Here is a 13,220-nt window from a genome sequence, read left to right as displayed (position 1 = left end):
ATTTAGTGATCTGGATTTTACGGGTTTGTCTACTAAGGATGGTTAGATAAATTCTATTGGACTTCTATGGACGCTTCTGAATTTACTAACCTCTGATTTATACCTTTAGAGATGTTATTTGGACTTTAGAGGTTTCTTTTTTGCAAGTGTAAACATTCTTGGATTTGTTTAAATTAGGAATGTGTACATTTCGCCATTGCATATTTGTTTAGGCTTATAATTGAAAATCAAAAAGACTTGGATAAGAACAACAATCTCAAGTGTACAGTGAAAGGTCAAGAACTAAATGTCATATGAAGTAAAATGTCAAATTAATTACTGTCATTTCATGTATTCATTGAAACTTAAACCCGTCCAAGAACGGTTACTATACACATCCATACCTAATCGTACATGTGAGACAAATTAATTGTTATATTTCAATTGATTATTAGTCATACCATGTTGACTAATAATCACTTGAACATGTTAATTATTTGTTTCACTTACGATTAGTAATGTTTGTATTTCAACCAATGTGGACAGTTTAGGAAGTTGTATTTATATTGTTGTCATCATTCACGCTTTATCAATTGTCATTATATATTTTGAGCGCGTCTCTACTTGTGTTCTCTGGGTGCATAGTGGGGTGTCGTGAAAATTTGTTAGTGATGGAAAACTAGCAACATGTTCACTTCGTCCATCTCGTGTACTTGGAGAGACATAGGGAGATGCTGCGAAATTTATAATGACTACGACGAAGGAATTTGAGCGGTTGATTGCAATGTAAATGCAACATTCTTGAATGGGATAGGATTCGTACCCTTTAGAGTATGATGGTTGATTATAGGATTCACGATGCATGCGTTATAAACATTATGAGAACCAGAATAGTAAAACAATTTACTTAAACATGTTATAGGATAATTAATGAACATGAATAAGAGTTGGATGAATGCTCGGGGTAGATTTTGCCAAAATACGTAAAAGGGGTACATGATTTCATAGAGTTCGCGTGTCCTTGTGTAGACAAAGCCAGTAGAATAAGGTGTCCTTGTAAGAAATGCCAGAACATAACATTCAAATACATTGATTTGGTCCATTCACATTTATTAGACTTTGGAATGGAGAAAAGGTACACAACATGGGTGTTTCGCGATGAAAATTACGTAGTTCAGAGCGATGATGATAACGATGAAGATGAGGGGGAAAATATAGTAGGTGGTGATACCTGTTCGAAAGGGGTAATTGAAATGTTAGGTGACTTGCAAAGGGGGATTGCAATGGACACGAGTGATGTGCCTGTGTCGCGTACTGGTGATGAATCTACTCCAGTAGGTACCGTACCTTACGATGCTAGTATGTTGAATCGACTCGGTAAACCATTTGCTAATCTCATGAGGAATGCACGAGTGCCCCTATATCCAAACTGTAAAAAGTTCTCAAAATTAGAGTTTCTGATAAAGTTGTTTCATGTAAGGACAATGCATGAGTTATCTCAGAGCACATTCAACATGCATTTAAGTTTTATTAAGGCAGCATTTCCTGATGGTGAAAGACTTCCCAAGTCTTTTTATGAGATGAAGACATACATGCGTGAATTGGGTCTCGATTACACTCTAATACATGCGTGTAGGTATGATTGTGCACTCTTTTATGGTGAACATAAAAATGCGAATAGGTTTTCGGTTACACTCCTGCATGGCGGATGCAGTTGATGTGTATTGCATGCTGGTAGTAGATTTAGGTTCTCGTGTGCCTTAAACTTCTTATAAATGACTTATTTGAACCTATCAGGTGCAAGTTTTATGAGAAAATGTCCCATTTATAGATGGTATGCTGCTGAAAGTTCGTTAAAATTTTTTCAAAAAAAAAAAAAAAAACTATGTACAACTATAATTATGATAAAATAAATGTTAAAATATTTTTGAAAGGATGATTGAAAGTTAGGAATCATAAGAAATGAGGCAATGTAAGCTTAATTCATTTAAAAAAGCATTCATTTATATGTTTTTGGTCCAGTAAGCCTAAAGCATTCACTGCCAAGCCTAAATCATTGAAAATATTAGAAACACTTGGCTAAGGATTTGAAATTTTGAAAAAGGCATAAGTTGAATATATACATAACTCAGAGGGAGCATCATCTTCATAATTATTTAAATTAAATGCTCTCATCATCTTATAACGTTCATGTCAAAATGTCTAGATGAATAACAATACTGCACTAAACCTAATACTATCCACTATTTTCTGCTATTTATATTCTGAATTTAATGGATACATGTACTACTGTCGTGAATTGTTGATTGCTACATGATTGCATGCTAGTCTAGAATGCCTCATGCATGGCGGATGTAGTTGATGTGTATTGCATGCTAGTAGTGGATATAGGTTCTCGTGTGCCTTGAACTTCTTATAAATGACTTATTTGAACCTATTAGGTGCAGGTTTTATGGGAAAATGTCCTATTTACAGACGGCATGCTGCCGAAATTTCGTTAAAATTTTTCAAAAAAAAAAAAAACCATGTACAACGATAATTATGATAAAATGAATGTTAAAGTAATAACGATTTGATTGACATCTCCATCAGTCCTAATTAAAATATTGCGCAGATAAGGTCAAATTTTAAGTTGGATTCGTCTAACAAGTGGATAGGTAAATGTAATCTGCATATATTTCAATGATTTTATTTGTATTTATTTAGTTTTACTTTTTAATTGAGAGGAAAAAGTCTAGTGTCACGGCAAGAGAATGGTTGAAGCAGGTGGGGTGCACTCTACTTCCTAGAAATATATTCTTCTCCTACCATGTGTGCCAATGATGGTTACAACCTGTGCATTATAACTTTACTCTTGTTTATATGTATGTTACAAAAGATTGGAGTCATTCTATGCATTTTTTTTGCAATGAAATTACTAGCAAACTTTATATGTATGTTATTTTATATGTATATATATAAATATGCGCACGTGGATTATCATTTTCTCCTAAATTATGAGCAACTTATTCTTTCATTTCCTTTCATTTTTCTCAATTTCCTTCAAAACTTTTCAAAATGCATCAATCTAAAAAAGGAGCATGTAATGAAACATGACTCCTATTTTAAGTCCTCTCCTATTTTAAGTCATATGCACATTTTCCCTTCTATTCAACTTATCTAATTTCTCCAAAAAACTGTTTTATTTTTTAGGATGACAAACTGATTAAGAAGAATACAAATTAAACAATTAATTAATGAAAATTTTAAAGACGTAATTAAAACCTGTTCATAAGCACCTAAGCTTATCAAAAGGGCAACAGAGGACTCAAATATTAGACATAAATTTATTTAATTGGAGATTAGGGTAAAAGGACAGACTAACCTCATGTCCTATAAAAGTAATCAACTATTTGAAAGGTCTTAAACATCATCATAGAAAAAAATTATAAAATAATTTTCATGACTAAACCTGATTAGAAAAGACTTTAAAAACTATCACAAAAAAAAAAAAAAAAGATAAAATAACTTCCATAACTAAAGGAGTCTCAATCTTAAGATAATAATTACACGTATGGTTAATGAACATTATCAAATTCTCGGTTGCTGATTCAGCTGCTTTGGCATTTTCTATTATTGGTGTTCTCTTCAATTTTTCTATTGATTTGTTGGTTGTTCACTATTTTTATTGCCTTGTTGATTTCCTGTTTTGGGTCTTTGTGCACTTTTGTATCCTCAGGCCTCTGAGTTGAACTTTGTTTATTAATGAATTCACTCGGTTTTACCTTTCAAAAAATTAAAATGTAATTACACATAATATATATAAGTAGTTGCAAGTATAGTTGTGTGTGTATCTTCTCATGATTATTCAAAGAACCTTTCATCCCTTCGACTTTATAGGCTACCTTCAAGTGTGCAACTTAATGGAAATATGTGAACTCAGTGTTTAACTTTAAATACTGACATTATTTTTTCATTATTGATATTACTACCGTACAAATTGTGTAATATGCATGATTATGAAATCTTTGTAAATTTGTTATATCATACAATTATTTTTCTTGATTATATTGAGCGCCAGCTCTCCTCCATTTGTATACTAAATTGTTTTTAATGACTCTTAATTTATAGGATTCGCGGCTGTCATAACATCAGCACGATGCATGCATGCATGCACTATAGTCGTCAGATACAACTTTTGACTATTTTTTTGTAATTTTTATTGTTATTCGAACAAATGAAATTTTTTTATTTTAATTTAAATTTGTACTAGTATTTGTATTTGAATTTTGAATATTTTGAAATAGTTTTTGTTATCTGAACATATGTCATTTCTTTATTTTAATTGAATTTGTATTTAAATTCGAAATTTTGAATGATTTACGAATTTTGTAGTAATTATAGTTTAAGTCCATGTATTCAAAAATGTAATTACAGATTTTTATATAAGAATTGATGATTAAAAAAAATTAGTATTAAAGATTTTTAAATTTTTCTAATTATTAGTAAATGATTCAAATTCGTCACTAATACCCAACTATTAGTAACGAATTTATAATTCGTCACTAATACCATACAAATTGGTGACAAATTTGAATCCTTCACTAATACCCAACTATTAGTGACAAATTTGAATCCTTCACTAATACCCTACTATTAGTGACGAATTTGAGTTGAGCCATTCTAGAATTTATAGTGACGGTATTAGGATTGTAAATACCCTATTTTTGTCTTAACCAAATAGAACAAAGGAGTCCCTTCTCATTATATTATTATTATTATTACCTTATTTTTATTATTATTATTTTCTTATAATTATTTGTATTATTTATTATTGTTCATTACTAGTATTATAATTAGTGTTACCTTACTATTATTTTGGGTATATTTTCTAATTTTATTTATTTATTTATTATTATTATTATTATTATTTTCCTATATTATTAGTACTTTACTATTATTTTGCTAGTATTTTTATCATTATTATTATTATTTTTCATTTTTATTATTATTACTAGTACTTTTATTATCTTTATTTTATTTTTACTTTACTATAATTATTTTTGTTTTCCATTTATTTTATTGTTATTATTTTTGATATATTATTATTATTATTATTATTATTATTATTATTATTATTACTTTTTGTATTATTACTCTATTTTTATTAGTATTATTATTATTATTATTATTATTATTATTATTATTATTATTATTTTACTAATAATATCTTTATTATTTTTATTCTTACCATAATTATTTATTATTATTTACTATTAATAGTAGTATTATTTTTATTATTATTATCTTATGGATACTTATATTATTATGATAATTATTATTTCCTTTTTCATTATTACCATAAGAATAAAAGAATAAAAAAAAAGAAAAAGAAAAAGAAAATCAAAAAAGGGAAGTTGTTTTAGGGTTTTTGAGATTTTTTTATATAATGGCAAAGAGGGGACAGCCAAGGGGGGGCGCGGCACTGCACAACACAACCGGGGCAGCGCACAGTGAAAAAAAAATCTGTTTCTTTCCTTCTGCTTCTTCTTCTTCTCAGGCCATCCATCCTCTTCTCAGCAACCATCACCGCCGCCTCCACCACAGTCCCGACCACATAGCAGCAACTCCAGCCACGAGCCCCAACGGCAAAACCTCCCAGTACTGTCGCTTCTTGCTCCATACTCCATCCACCCCTGTTTTGGTTCTCTCCGAACTGCAGCAACCACTGCCGAGACCTCCCTCGGCAACTCACCTCCGGCTACTAGCCAGAAGCCACAACCGAGGCCACCATTCCAGCCATCTGCTGCCAACCCGACAACCCCATCCTCTTCACGCCGCCAGCAGTAGCGACCACCAGCAACACCCGAGGCTTTCCTCTGCAACTCTACCACCACACTTCCCCCTGCAACCACTGAGTCTGCTATGACTAGCCGCAAGCCTCCACGACCACCACCAAGTCCATCATCCTCGGCCACGAGCTCCACGACCACCACCATCCTCCAAGCTCAAGCGCAGGACACCCGACAGACAGCAGCCATCTCCACACACCGCCGACTAGCGTCTCCAGTGCCAGCCCTCTGCACCCACCGCTGCACACTCTAGACGAGCCAGCTAGCCCTCCGACCAGCATCTCCGGCGAGCCAATCCCACTCCGACAGCCTCTGCAGATCTCCCCGACGAGTCCCTCAGTAAGTACCCGCTGCAATCTCCTGTACACACACACGCACACACTCACACCCATACACTATGCACACACAGTGCACACACACGTATTGATTTTTTTTATTTTATTTTAGGGACGTTTATATCTTTGTCGTATTTATTATGTATATTAAATAATTAATATTATTATTGTAGGATTTTAATGTTGTAATATTAGTATTTAATATCCATGTTTAGATTTTTGTCATATTTATTATAAATACTAATTGGTTTATTTTGTTTTTGTAGGATTCCTTTTTGTTTGATCGGGTCTCAAGTGTCAATATTTGAATTTTCTTGTCATCTTTTTTTTAAATATGTAATATTATGGTTTACTATCTAATATTGTATTATCAGTATGTATATATATTTTTTTCTTATGATATGCTTTTATTATTACATTTGTTTTGTATTATCATGTAATATTAAGGCTCATTGTTTCATATTGTTTTATTATCATATATACATATTCATATCTATTATGGTTTGTCATTGTACATATTTATATAATATTATGATTTATTATTTTGTGTTGTATATACTATGGTTCATTATCATGTAGTAGTATCGTTAGAGTTTTGATTATTCAACGTTTATATTTAATAGGATTTTAAGTATTTCACATTATCAGGGTTTAGATTTTTTTTCTTTTTTAGAGTTTGGATTATGTCATATTCATATTTATTAGGGTTTTGATCACTTCATAGTATCTTTGTGTACTTTTAGGGTTGAAATTGTTTCCATATAAATTATGTACTTAGGGTTTTTGGTCATTATTGTACTCACTTTATATTTAATATTTGTATAGTTAAGGTTGTGTATTAATTTTGACAACCATTTTGTATTGGTATATATTATTTTCAGCAATGCCTTTTTTCCATAATTTCATTATTTCTTTACTTGTGCATAGGTTTCCATGTTTTAATTTGAAATTTGATTTATCTCTTTTATTAATTATTTTCATATGGGTGTAAAGGTATTTATAGGATATTAGGGGTGTGTACCATTAGGAAGATTATTATTATTACCTTTTATTTATAGTGTATTATTATTATTATCATGTGTGAAATTATTATGTTACCATTATGATATTTAGAATATGTATTTATTGTTAATATGTGCGTATTAATATTATTTATTATTGTCATTATGGGATTACTACTATTAATATTAATATTATTATTATTATTATTATCATTAGTACCATTATTATTATTTTTACTATTGTTATTTATTATTATTATTATTATTATTATTGTTATTATTATGTTCATTATTATAATGATTATTATTATTTTATTTTATTATATATATATATTTTTTTTATTTTTATAATCCCTATGATTTTATTGCGGGGGTATAAGCCTTTGGGCATCACGTACCCTAAGCTCTGAGGGAATATATATGTATATATTTATTTATTTATTTATTTTTCATGTATATTTATAAATTCATAAAAAGGAGTAATTTAAAGACTTATTAGATTAAATTAGGGATAATTTCAAATTAATTAGGTACCGTTCTTAAGAATGGAAGCGTAGGGGGTGCTTGTACCTTCCCCTCGTGTAACCGAACTCTCGAGCCTAATTCTGGTAATGTAGACCGATTCTACCCCTAACGGGGTAGTAATCATGTGTTCTAACCACACTAAAAGGTTAGTGACGACTCCGACATTCCATGTTTTTCCATGAAAATTTAAACCAATGACTTTTTATTTCACCGCCCGGGGCACACGCGCTCCCGGGACGTCGCGACAACTTGGCGACTCCGCTGGGGACCTTAGAGAGTCGAGCCAGTAATTAATTTGAAATTATCCCAAGTTCAAATCTAATAAATCTTTTAATTACTCATTATTTTGTAAATATGGTAATTTGTAAATAACTTTCTTTGATTAATTGTAAATATTTTACTTCCATAATTTGTAAATAACCTTAATTAATTAAAAATATTTTGTTTCCTCTTTTTTTTTTTTTTGAATATTAATTATAGATATTTTGTTTCCAAATATTCTGAATAAGCATATTAATTGTAGATATTTTGAATAAACATATTAATTACAGATATCTTGTATACTAATCGTAAATATTTTGTTTCCATATTTTTTTTTTAGTAAGCATATTAATTAAAAATATTGTTTCCAAATTTTTTGAATAAACATATTAATTGCATATATTGTGTTTCCTTATCTTTTGAATATATATTGTAGATATATTGTTTCCATATTGTTTATAACATGTGAATAAATGTGGGGATAGCGGGATTAGGTTAAATTTAAATTCACACACTCTCACGCTCTATACCCGGGCTTTACTTGCTAAGATTAGATAGGGGTGTAATAGCATTTGTCCCTTCGTAGCTTAAGCTTGATGGGTCCAGCGAACCACCCCGCTCAGTGCGAGTTTTGTCCGGACCCCTATGGGGGAGGATGAAATTTCAAACTGAGGACCTTTTTGTCAATAGGGATTAGAGCCTACCCACACGTACTTGTCCATAGTTTTCCCTTAACTAGGATAGTGCCATGACGAACCCTGTATATATATACCTACCCTGGGTTGGGACAGGAGCCACATCCTTCTCCATGTATAGTATGTTGTATATATGTTGTGAGATACTTTGTATTCTATCATGCATTTGGCATCAATTTAGACATGCATACTACTTAGCCAATATTATGAAAAAGCCCAATAATGAGACCATGACCCATCCTTTCAAAGAATAAAGAACTTGGCCCAAGCATTTTATGGGTCGGCCCAACCCTTTCCAAATAACTTGGGCCCAATTCTTTAAAAACAAATTGGGGCCCAATTCTTTAAAAACAAACTTGGGCCTGACCTTTTCCTAAGCAAAAACTCGGCCCATGCCTAATTTTCAAAAAGGGGTAAACCCAGATTTCAAAAGAGGACTTCAACCCCATTGCCAAAAAATTTGAGCCAACAATTTTTCAAGTAATCCAAGCTCAATTCCTTTTCAACTAAAGCCTTAACCCATCATGAAATAGGTCGAAGCCCATATTTTAAAGTACTTGCGGCCCAAGTGCACACTAAAGTCCACATTGAATGAATCCAATGGGTTGACTAGCTTGGGTCAACCCCAACCTCAGAATATAATCTGACCCTTTATAGAATCTGAGGTACATGGACCATCATCAAGGAAATGAATGGGTAAGGGAGAAATTGAATTGAAATCGTGGCCCATCAATGGTCATGTTAATCTTGACCCGTTTCATTAGTGGGATTTTTTCTAAAATTCTAGCTAAGTAGTAATTTAGGTTACATCATATTCATGCATTTCATTTCATACATAGTCATGCACGATAGGCTGCATGCACACTCATATCTTTGTTTGTATATATAAGCGCACTAGTTGCATCCATGCATAAACACCTATTGCATATCCTAATCATGCATCAAAACACATTCACTCATGCAGTACATAATTGTGCATTCATGATTCTAAAGAGGAAATTGTTGGTTTTCAGTTCAAAGAGGTCGTTTGAGTAATATAAAGCAATAATTGAGACCACCAGACATTAGTACAATACCAGGCGAAGAGCGAGAGAAATGAGTGAACAATTGGAAAATAGAGTCCTGGGTCTAGAACAAGGACAAGAAGAGATAAATGACAAGATAAGTAAGGTTTGGTTGACTAGATGTGAAGAAGGGAAAGGCTATGCATGTTGATCCTGAAGTAGATGTGGACCCCGCTCATCCCCCAGGGTTCACCCCAGATCATGGACAAACATCAATTCCACCGCCTGGTGTCATGGGGGGTCCACTGCCAAATATGCCTCCTTTCATCCCTGCTATGCTAGCACAGGGGTTCCCAGTAGTAGGAACTCCTCCATTAGTACCTTCTGATATAGGGATCAGCAAATCTAAGGCTGAGCGTCGCTGTGACGTATTAGAAGAGCGCTTAAAAGCAATGGAAGGTTCTAATACTTTCGATTCAATTAATCCAAATGACCTTTGCTTGGTGCCAAAAGTCACCCTGCCACCAAAGTTCAAAATGCCAGACTTTGAAAAGTTTGACGCGACCCGGTGCCCTCAAACACATTTAGTGATGTACTACCAAGCAATGGCCGCGTACTCAAACGATGAAAAACTAATGATGCATTACTTTCAAAGCAGTTTGACCGGGTCCGCTATCCGTTGGTACATTCAGCAAGATAAGGCTCGAGTCTGCACTTGGAAGGACTTGGCCAATGCCTTTGTTACTCACTACTGCCATGTGATAGAAATGGCTCCTGATCGGATGATGCTACAAGAAATGGAGAAGAAATCCACCGAAACATTCAGAGAATATGCTTACAGGTGGAGAGATATGTCAATCCAAGTGGACCCCCCGGTGAGTCAACGAGAGGCCATCTCTTTATTCATGAGCACATGAAAAGACCCCTACCGTACGCACCTTCGGGGAGCAACTCCCCATGATTTTATGGATATTGTGGCTGCAAAAGGAAGAATTGAAGGCGATATCAAGGCAGGCCTAGTCAAGGATAGTGGCTCGGAAACTGGTTTAGGCAAAAAGTGGACTAATAAGAAGAAGGAGGAAGAGGCACAAATGATACAGGGGCAGTTTAATTGGAAGAATCAGTACACCAGAGGTGGGAACCAATGGACCAATAGAAACTTTGGTTTTGAGCCCATGGTAAATCAAACGGCGTATACAGGCACAAGGCCCCAGATTGTTCACTCTGGTCCACCGAATCAGCAAACACAAGATAGGAATGTGACTAGAAACTTCCGAAAAGGAAGGGTTATGATCCCATTCCCAGCACATATGCGAATTGTTTCCTCAGCTACGGGAGGAAAGGGGGGGATGGGTATCTGCAATCCTGGACGCCCGTTGCGAAACCCTCCTCCACAATGGTTGTGTGACGTTCTGGGATTCGGGGGGAGTACCATGCATAAACTCTCCCGGCAAGAGATATCCATAGTGACCCGCTGGTTGGGCTTTTTAAGCCTAAGGTGCAATCGTTAAGACTAGGCAGGATGGTTAGCTTTTGAGACAAGCCAACCAGGGAGTCCAGGGGAATCCTTTGCCCAACACGAGGAAGGAAGTGGTTAACCATATTAGGGGGGTTCCCAAATCATGGTTTCAGTCGTTATCCACTGAGGCTAAAGTGATGGAGTACCGAACTTTGACTATCTAATCCTTTTGCAGTTGATGTTCTTCTGTTTTCCATTGTTATTTGCTTTTTGTAATCCGGTTGACGCCTGTGTCTCAGAATAGTTTCTATATTCAATAAAATGAATTATGCATCATGAGTTCGTTTGCCAAATTTTGTTTACTTATGTTTCATGCCGGAATAGGGAAGTATATTGCCATGTGAAGTTCATGAGTTCAAGAATATATTGTTAATAAGTGAAAAGATCATTGAACCGTTAGGTTATGAAGATAGTATCCTTACTTTCCAAGGAATTCAACGAAGCGGCTATAGCTTGCTTTTAATAATTTCCTATTAATCCTTATCACTCATGTTCTTGATCAAATGATGATGACCCTCTTTGGCCGACCAGTTATCCCTAAAAGAACCTAAACAATGATATTTACCATTTGTTAACCAAATTGAGCCTGAATGTTAAACCAACTTTCTCTTAAAGTCAAGATCACCCAAAAATCCAACCTGGGGTTTGGGTCCCTTAGTGTTTGGCAAATCATTTTGAGACAATAGTCATTACAAATGATGGCAGGCCTTTTTTTCTGCTATCCAAAAGAAAGTAAAAGAAGAAATCCCTGATAACCCTTTTGAGCCTGAAAAATTCATTCCTTGATTAAACCTGTTGAAGGATCACACCCCACACTGGGGCAGTTTTTAAAAAAGATTGGTCCAATTGAAAGTCAAATGAAAATGAAAACAAGATTCCTTTATAAAAGGAAAAGTGAAAGTTGCAGTAAAAGAAGGAAATCAGGAAAGAAGATGTAAAAGGGACAAGTAAAAGAAAAAGAAAAGCAGGAGGAGAGGAGAGGGGAGGAAGAAGAAGAGAATAATGAAACTACTACATATGTGATCTTTGACCAAATTACCCTTGATGAAATTGATAATTTTGCGCCTTATGTATTCCTTTCTTCTTTAAACCCATATCCTTAGCCTACATTACGGTCCCAAGGAAAGATTTCAAAAGTTACCTGACCAGATTGGTATACTTGTTGTCTCTAATGATTTGCAGGCAATCAATACTGAGTCTGAACTCGTAATGACCTGATCCTTGGAAAAGGTACGTAGGCCAGCTTGTTTAAATAACAAGTTCGGGCAACATCTTACAAAAAACGCCTTAACTCGAACTAGGGAATAAAAAAAGTGGGGGTGGTGTTGCAGCTATGGTGGTATTGTTGAGCCTTAGTTTTCCTTTTATTCTGAAATCCTACCTCCATTTCATAATCCTATGTTTTCGTCCCGATCTTAAAGACCATCTTGAGATCAAAGCATGGGGTTTGATGAAACGGGGCGCGGCAGTGACGAGAAGGACAGTCATCTAGGTTGGAAATTAACGTTACATGACTTTTTTGAATGGTAAGAATTTTCCCTATGATAGCATTGAAAATGGTAAAAAATTTATTTTGTGCGGATGGACCTTCTTGATTAGCAAGTTGATGTCATAGTTGCATAATCATGTCTCGTCCTTTAAAATCACAAAAAAAAAAAAAAAGGGAACCTTCTTATATTTAGAGCTTGTGATATTAAAAGAGGAAGGAATAGTCAAAAGAGTTTTCAAAATCACTAGAAATTTCTATAAAGAAGATCTGGTGCGAGAGACATCCCCCCAATGAAGCAGTCAAAACTGAGGGACAAAATGTTATGTCAAGTTCAAAAAGGCAATCCACATTCAATAAGAGTCGAAGAGTAAGGAAGTGCCAGATGAATGTAAAATGGGAGGCAATATTAGCGAGGTGGAAGAAAAGACGTAAGTTGACCGTCTCCAGCTACAAGGTCCCCACTATCAAGCACACTTATCACACGGACTCGGATTGGAAATAGGAAATCAGAGTCACAACGTAAGATCGGATTGCTTAGGGTCATTCAACTGGAGCAGTTTATGTGGAGTTTTTGAGCTGAG

This window comes from Malania oleifera, chromosome 3 (assembly GCF_029873635.1).
Source record: "Malania oleifera isolate guangnan ecotype guangnan chromosome 3, ASM2987363v1, whole genome shotgun sequence".
Taxonomy (NCBI): domain Eukaryota; kingdom Viridiplantae; phylum Streptophyta; class Magnoliopsida; order Santalales; family Ximeniaceae; genus Malania; species Malania oleifera.
This window is presented reverse-complemented; position numbering follows the sequence as displayed.